General features: G+C 47.6%; 1 long non-coding RNA gene across 6 annotated transcripts in view; it reads left to right on the top strand.

Annotated features, from left to right (window-relative positions):
• Positions 1–3,202, top strand: part of LOC115065007 — a 57,715-nt gene extending 54,513 nt beyond the window's left edge. For 5 of the 6 annotated variants that reach the window (XR_003844817.1, XR_003844816.1, XR_003844818.1 and 2 more), the window contains 2 exons: positions 250–843; positions 2,568–3,202. This is a non-coding gene — a long non-coding RNA (uncharacterized LOC115065007). The remainder of the gene's footprint in view (positions 1–249; positions 844–2,567) is intronic. The other variant, XR_003844814.1, reaches the window with a different exon arrangement.
• The last annotated feature ends 3,527 nt before the right edge of the window (positions 3,203–6,729 follow it).

Raw genomic sequence — 6,729 nt, 5'->3', positions numbered from 1 at the left:
TGCTTATTTCTCTTCCTCTCTTGTCTGTTTCCCAAGTTTTCAACAATACTCTCTTATTTTAAAGCCATAAAGAACCATACTGCATGATTTGGGGATGATAATAGGAAAGCATTATATAAGAGAGAGAGAGAGAGAGAGAGAGAGAGAGAGAGTCTTAGAACTGGTAACTGAAATGACCCTTAACTAATTTTCCACCTAATGGGCAGTAACATGACCGATGTCACCTAAACATTCATTTCTCATTAACAGAGCAAGGGAATCGTAGACAAATCCTATCAGACCCCGAGGAATCAAACAAGATTCTCTGCAAACACTTAATAATCGCATGCGCATCCTGTTTCCGGGACTTCCCAGGCGCAGGCATTGTGAGCCTTCCAGGCAGCTCCTCAGAGGCCCTGGGGCAGCACGTGTGACGAAAGCAAGGAAGGGCTGCTGACGTCAGGACTGGAGAAGTCCCAGATTTCCTCCCCAACAGTCAAGAGTCAAGGCTTCGGAGATCGTGACCGTGAACCGCCGCAGGCGGGATAAAACACAGTGCAGTACGGTTACGTCGGTGTTGCCGATAAAGAGACAGAACAAATAATGCTTAGTGTGAGTGCATCTCAAACACTGCCCAGCATTCACTTCGACTAAAGGATTAGTCGTCATTTCTCTGAAGTTCGAAATTAACTGAACTTTCTGTCTGTGCTTTTAGTTGTTGGATATGGTAAAACGGAGAGCCTTCGCTGTCCCCATCTGATTGGTTCGCTTTCCTTATTAAACGCAGCTTCCCCATGACCACTTACATTTTATAAATATATGTGCCGGACCATTCTGAACTTGTTGCTGCTCTAAGCCTGGCAGGTAATAAACAAGGAGGGACTAATGCAGTAACTTGGACGGGGCTGGCTGTGGGAGAGAGAGCCCCCGGTGTTCTCCCTGGACACTGTAAGCAGTGAAGAGCTCTCGGAGTGATTGACAGGACCACTTCCTGACCGTTAGCTGGCCTGGTGGTTGTACAAAGAAGGCGGTGGCGAGAGCAGGCAGTGAGCTCACTACCCGGCCCAGACTGGAGCTGTTGTTCCTCTGAGTGCGAAACTGACCGGGGGCGAGAGAATTGGGCAACGAGAAAGAAACTCCGTGTGAGGTCGAGCTTGGGCCATGGCCTTGCTTCCCACAAGGCACCTCTTGTCTCTAGACCGGGGAAGAACTGATGTAAGGTAGTCTGGGACTGAGAGCCATCTGTCCCTGCAGGTGAACTAAACAGCTAGCCAGCTGGCAGAGTTTGGGGAATCTGACCCAGCACCCTCCACTACCAGCAATGCCTCCCAATCCCAGTCTTTGGTCTCACACCATGGGGACACTGGGTCATCTGGACTAGATTCTTCCAAACAAGTACATGTGAAAAGATTCTTTACCTGACAGTTTCTATATAGCTGTCAGCCAAGGGAAGACAGGATCCATTCTTTCTAGGAAGGGTCATAGCAGGGACTCAGAAGTCCTGGCAGTAGTCTCCATTAGATTCCCTAGTTCCTTCCTTCCTTCCTTCCTTCCTTCCTTCCTTCCTTCCTTCCTTCCTNCCTNCCTCCCTCCCTCCCTCCCTCCCTCCCTCTCTCCCTCTCTTTCTTTCCTTTTCTTTCTTCTTTTTTTCCTAAAGTTATTTATTCACTTTACATCCCGATTACCCCACCCCACCCCAGTCCCTCCTCTCCTCACATTCCTCCCACCCTTAGAAACTCCTCCCCCACTACCCCTTCCTCTTCTCTGAGGAGAGGCCACCCTTGGGTACCACCCAACCCTGAGATATCCAACTGTAATCGACCTAACTACATCCTCTCCCACTGAGGCCCAACCAGGCAGTCCAGTTAGGGAAAGGAGGCTCAAAAGCAGACGACAGAGTCAGAGACAACCTCCACTCCAATTGTTGGGGGACGCACAAGAAGACCAAGCTGAACATCTGCCACAAATGTGTAGGAGGCCTAGGTTGAGCCCATGTATGCTCTTTGGTTGGTAGTTCAGTCTCTGTGAGCCCCAACGGGCCCAGGTTATTTAACACTGTAGATCTTCCTATGGTGTCCTTGACTCCTTCAGCTCACTCAATTCTTTCCAGATTCCCTGACTTCTAAGGCAGGAGGTGGGCTCTGATGGTCTCTGAGCTTACATTCAGCTTCAGGGTGCTCATGACTGTGACGCAAGATTAGAACTTGGGAAAGGGAAGGATTTCATGACCGCTTAGTAGTATAAGTCTCAGTTCAGGACTCCAAGGTTTGCTTTAGGATGGGGACCTAAGGCCCCAGGGGAAATCAGGCAGGATAGCAAGGGGCACTGGGACAGTCCTATCTCTTGGCTCTCCATCCCACTCCTGGAAAGGCTCAGTTCTTACAGATAAGGCTATATGCTTATATGTGGGGAAACTATATTCAACAGCGATTTTTTGTGTTCTTTCTCCAGGCCTGACAAAGTTTTGAGTGCCAGAGCACACATTATAAATACTTGTAGTGTAGTGTCTTGATTCACTGTGTGTTGCAGTAACAAACTACCTGGTGCCGACACTTTGCTTTGTGAAAAGAAGTTTATTTTGTTCACAGGTCTGAAGACACAGGACTTCAGTGTCGGCCTTTGCTTGGGTGACAGTTTCGTGGGAGCACATGCACAGGAAATCACCCAGAGAGACAGAAAGCAAGAGCCCTGAAGGGACTTTTAAAGTACCCTCTTCCTGAGAGAAATCATTTATACCTGTCACGTCTGACATCTCCCAAGACACAGCAGGCGACATTCACGAGAGTGGTATCCCCATGACCTGTGCACCTCCACCAGGCTTCCCTTAACCCACCTCTACCGTCCTGACAGAGAAACCCTGAAAACCAAGCTTCTGGCACATAAACTTTGGAATACAAACCAGATCTAAATCATGGTGTTTACCCCATTTCCTTCCATTGGTGGCTAATTCAGCAAACACATTGGAATGAGTAATTTCTGAGGACACAAACCTGAAAGCTCTGGTCTTCCTGTGAAACGCCTAACAGTGGGAACAGGGCTCTCTCTGACTCTGTCGCCTGCCTTTGGGTCCCTTTCCTCCTCCTGGGCTGTCTTGTTTAGCCTTAATAGGAGAGGAGGTGCCTTGTCTTACTGCAACTTGCTATGCCACGGCCATTTAATATCCATGGGAGAACTACACTTTTCTAAAGCGAAATAGAGGAGTGTGTGTGTGTGTGTGTGTGTGAGAGAGAGAGAGAGAGAGAGAGAGAGAGAGAGAGAGAGAGAGAGAGAATGTGGAGAATGTGTCAAGGAACTGGGAGGAGAGGTGGGAGGGAAAACTGAAAAGTGCAAAAAATAAATTAACTTAAAAACAACTGAAAGCTCTTTCTCAGCCAACTGGGAGGAAATAATCTTCCTTCTAAGGCTGGAGAGATGGCTGAGCAGTTAAGAGTACTTCCTGCTCTTCCAGAGGACTTGTATTTGATTCCCAGCACACCCACATGGCAGATCAATACCAGCTACAGCTCCAGTTCAGGGGATATCTACTGCCCTCTTCTGGTCTCTGCAAGCACTGCATGATGCAAGCACTACAATCATCTATTGCACAGTCCTGCTGACAAAACCCTACACTTATAAAATAAAACCAAAGACTCAGCCCAGCAATCTGTTACGTTACTGTGAAGAAGCAGATGCTGTGTCGTTCTGGTGTGCGTTCCCTCTCGTTCTGCACCTCCCTTTCCCCCACCTCAGGCTGAACAGCCTTCAGAGAAGCAAGGAGAGTATTACGGGTTGGATGACATCATTCTGAAATTCCCCTGGACTTCAGAATGTGACCTCAGTTGGATATAGGTTGTTGTGGATTATTAAGTTAAGATGAAGTCATTAGTGCAGCTCTTGATTAAGTACATGTGCGTGGCTGAACCTTTATGCAAGTCAGAGAGTTGGACACAGAGGCAGACGCACCGAGGGAGACTACGATGTGGAAATGAAGGCAAGAAACAGGGCGATACATTTTCAGGAGAGGGAACGCCAGTGAATTACAAAGGATCACTAGGAGCTGGAAGGAGGAATGAATCCTGTTGGGAGCCCTTGCACTTCAGGCCCCAGAGTTTAACACAGTACATTTCCCTTCTTTTGTCTGAGTAGCCCAGGCAACATACCTATAGCCTTGACCAAATTGTTCTTCTCTTTGCTTAAGGTTCATAGGGGCATAAAGAACAAAAATGGGTGGAGGGTAGAGAGGAGAGAAATGGGCGTGGGTGTCTCACAGCAACCTCAGAACTCTGAGCCTCGACTGCTGTTGGGCCAGAGCCCAGAACTTAAGAATTTCCCAAAGTGAAGAAGGGTTTGGGGCTGCCAGGGACTGGTGCTTTGGGAGCCGCCCATCATCCATCAGTACTGGCTGGCTCGACTTCCCACATAGCTCTGTGCCTTTCTTTGCTGCGCCCCCATTGTTTCTCCTAGAGATGGGGCAGGCCTTTGGCCTCTCTAACACCTCAGATATGCAACCCAGGATTCAATCTTCTCCCATCTCTGGTTTAAATGCTTCTAGCTTCTGTTTCCTGTTTTACTGACCTCAAAATTCTGGCCCCACCCTGGTTTTGCTGTTAGCACTCATGTGTTGACACAGAGCCCTCCTGGGAACCCTGGCCCAATTTCTTTCTCTTTGTACATGTATGTGTTCACAACATGAGTGCATGTGTATGTGCTTGTGCACATGTATAATTGTAAAGGCCTGAACTTGCCCTCAGGTGTCCTCCATAGGTCACGATCTCTCGCTGAACTTGGAATTCTATTTCTAACTAGTCGTCTAACTAGTCTAGCTAGCTAGCTTGCTCCAAAGATCCCCATTGTCTGCTTCCCAAGCACTGGGATAATAGGCAGCCTCCACACCTTCCTGGATTTTATGTGTTTCTGAGGATCTCCATCTTTCCCCACTGAACCATCTCCTCCAGCCCCACACTTGCCCCATGTAAGTCCCCGATGATAGCACAAGGATGTGAGAGGCTGTGTGGGAATCATGGGAGAGAGCAGAAGACAGGGTGTATAGAAAAATTACTTGGCTCAAAGCAAAATAACGGGAGCAATTATTCATACCTTGGATTTCCTCGGCACATTTGCATATAACGCCTTTAAATACCATATCCTCCCAGAAGAGGACTGTTAAGGCAGATACTATTGGGTGTGTGTGGGCCGGGGGTGTTTGTTCTATTGTTTTTGAACATCTTCATGTTACAGCTGAAGAAACTGAGGTTCACAGAGTTTTCAGAACCTGACCTAAATCACACAGTTAACGAGGAAGGAAGACAGTAATCTGACTTTCGTTGTCTGTTTTAGGATTTGGTTTAGTAGTTCAGGGCATCAATCTAGAGCCTTGAAGCCACTAGGCCAGCCTGCTCTGACCTGCTCTATCAACCCGTGTGTCTGTTTCAAAACACAAGTTGTTTGTCACCTTCAAGGCTCTTCCCCGCCCCCACCCGTTCCTCCCCCTCCCCCCTGCTGCAGCTCAGCACTCAGAAAGGAATATACAGCATCTGGGCCAACATGATGTAAGCAAAAACAGACCAAAACAGTCACTGACTTGGCTCTCCTTTCTCGTCAAGTACAAACTGGCCCAATACCACACGCCAATAACAAAAGCACCTTGCACGCATGTAACACTCCACTGCCAGCGTTCTTGTAAGCATTTTCAAGGGATTCTCACAAAGAATCCTATGTGGGATGCAGACAGAACGTGGTAATCTTTGATCTATAAATGAAACAACTAGACATGGTTTGCTAGATCTTTGGCAGGAGGCCACAGTTAAAAGTAGGATCCAGATCCAATGTTTCAAGTCCTTCTTCCCTCCCTCTGGGAAGTAAGGCTAGACCAGAGGTGGTAAATACTTAGTACACATACAGTCCTATATTTTCACCCACATCAACTATTGCTAGTTGACCATGGCATCGTGCCCTAATTTGGCCTAGGCGTCTCAGCATTGTTCCCCAGGCAGCCATTATTAGCCTGAACAAGGCAACCGAGCAGCTCACGGCAACCTCAGAGATTAAGTACATCAATCCCTCTCCTTAAAAACCTGGTTCAAGACCTCGGAAAAATCTTCATACATATCCCAAGACAGTAAGTCTTACCAATTAATCTTTAAGCACAACAATAGCAATAGCTAACCTGTGGACAAAGATCCCAGAGGTAAGCAGGACAAGAGAGCAGTGGAAACTGGTGATGGCGGGGGCCATGGCTCCCTATACTGCCATACCCTGGTGGTACACACTGGAGTAGTCTAAGGATCTCAACTCGACCCAAACATCCACATTGTCGAGGGTAGAACATGCATCGCTGAGCAGTTAGTTATCTCTTGAACTGTGGTTTTTCATTCTCGAACTATACAAGAAGCAGGCTTTGGTCTATTGTTGTGTTCCCTGTTCTGCATTTGACAGGAGCAGAGCTGGGGAAATCCAAGTTTCTCTGCCTATGCTGTGTTAGCTGTTTTGTTATGAGCAGGCTGCCCATGAAGGCATTTGTAGTTCTGGGTGAAGAGAAAAGAAGCCCCATTCTCCTATCATGGGTGTCATATCATATGGGTATCATATCATCAACATCATATCATCAATATCCTATCAGAACATGCATTCTTCATTCATCTTAGTAGCGCCAGTGCAGAAGGTTCTGCAGTGGTCAGGTACAACGGCAGTGTAGTAGCCGCCTGTCCGTGGCCTTGGCAGAGATCTCCTGGTCGGCTTCTTAGTTTAGAGGGCAGTCGCCCTAATGTAAAA

The sequence above is a fragment of the Mus pahari genome, chromosome 11 (genome assembly GCF_900095145.1).
Source record: "Mus pahari chromosome 11, PAHARI_EIJ_v1.1, whole genome shotgun sequence".
Taxonomy (NCBI): Eukaryota; Metazoa; Chordata; class Mammalia; order Rodentia; family Muridae; genus Mus; species Mus pahari.
Note: the sequence above shows the minus strand (reverse complement) of the source record. Positions and strands in the feature narration are given on the sequence as shown.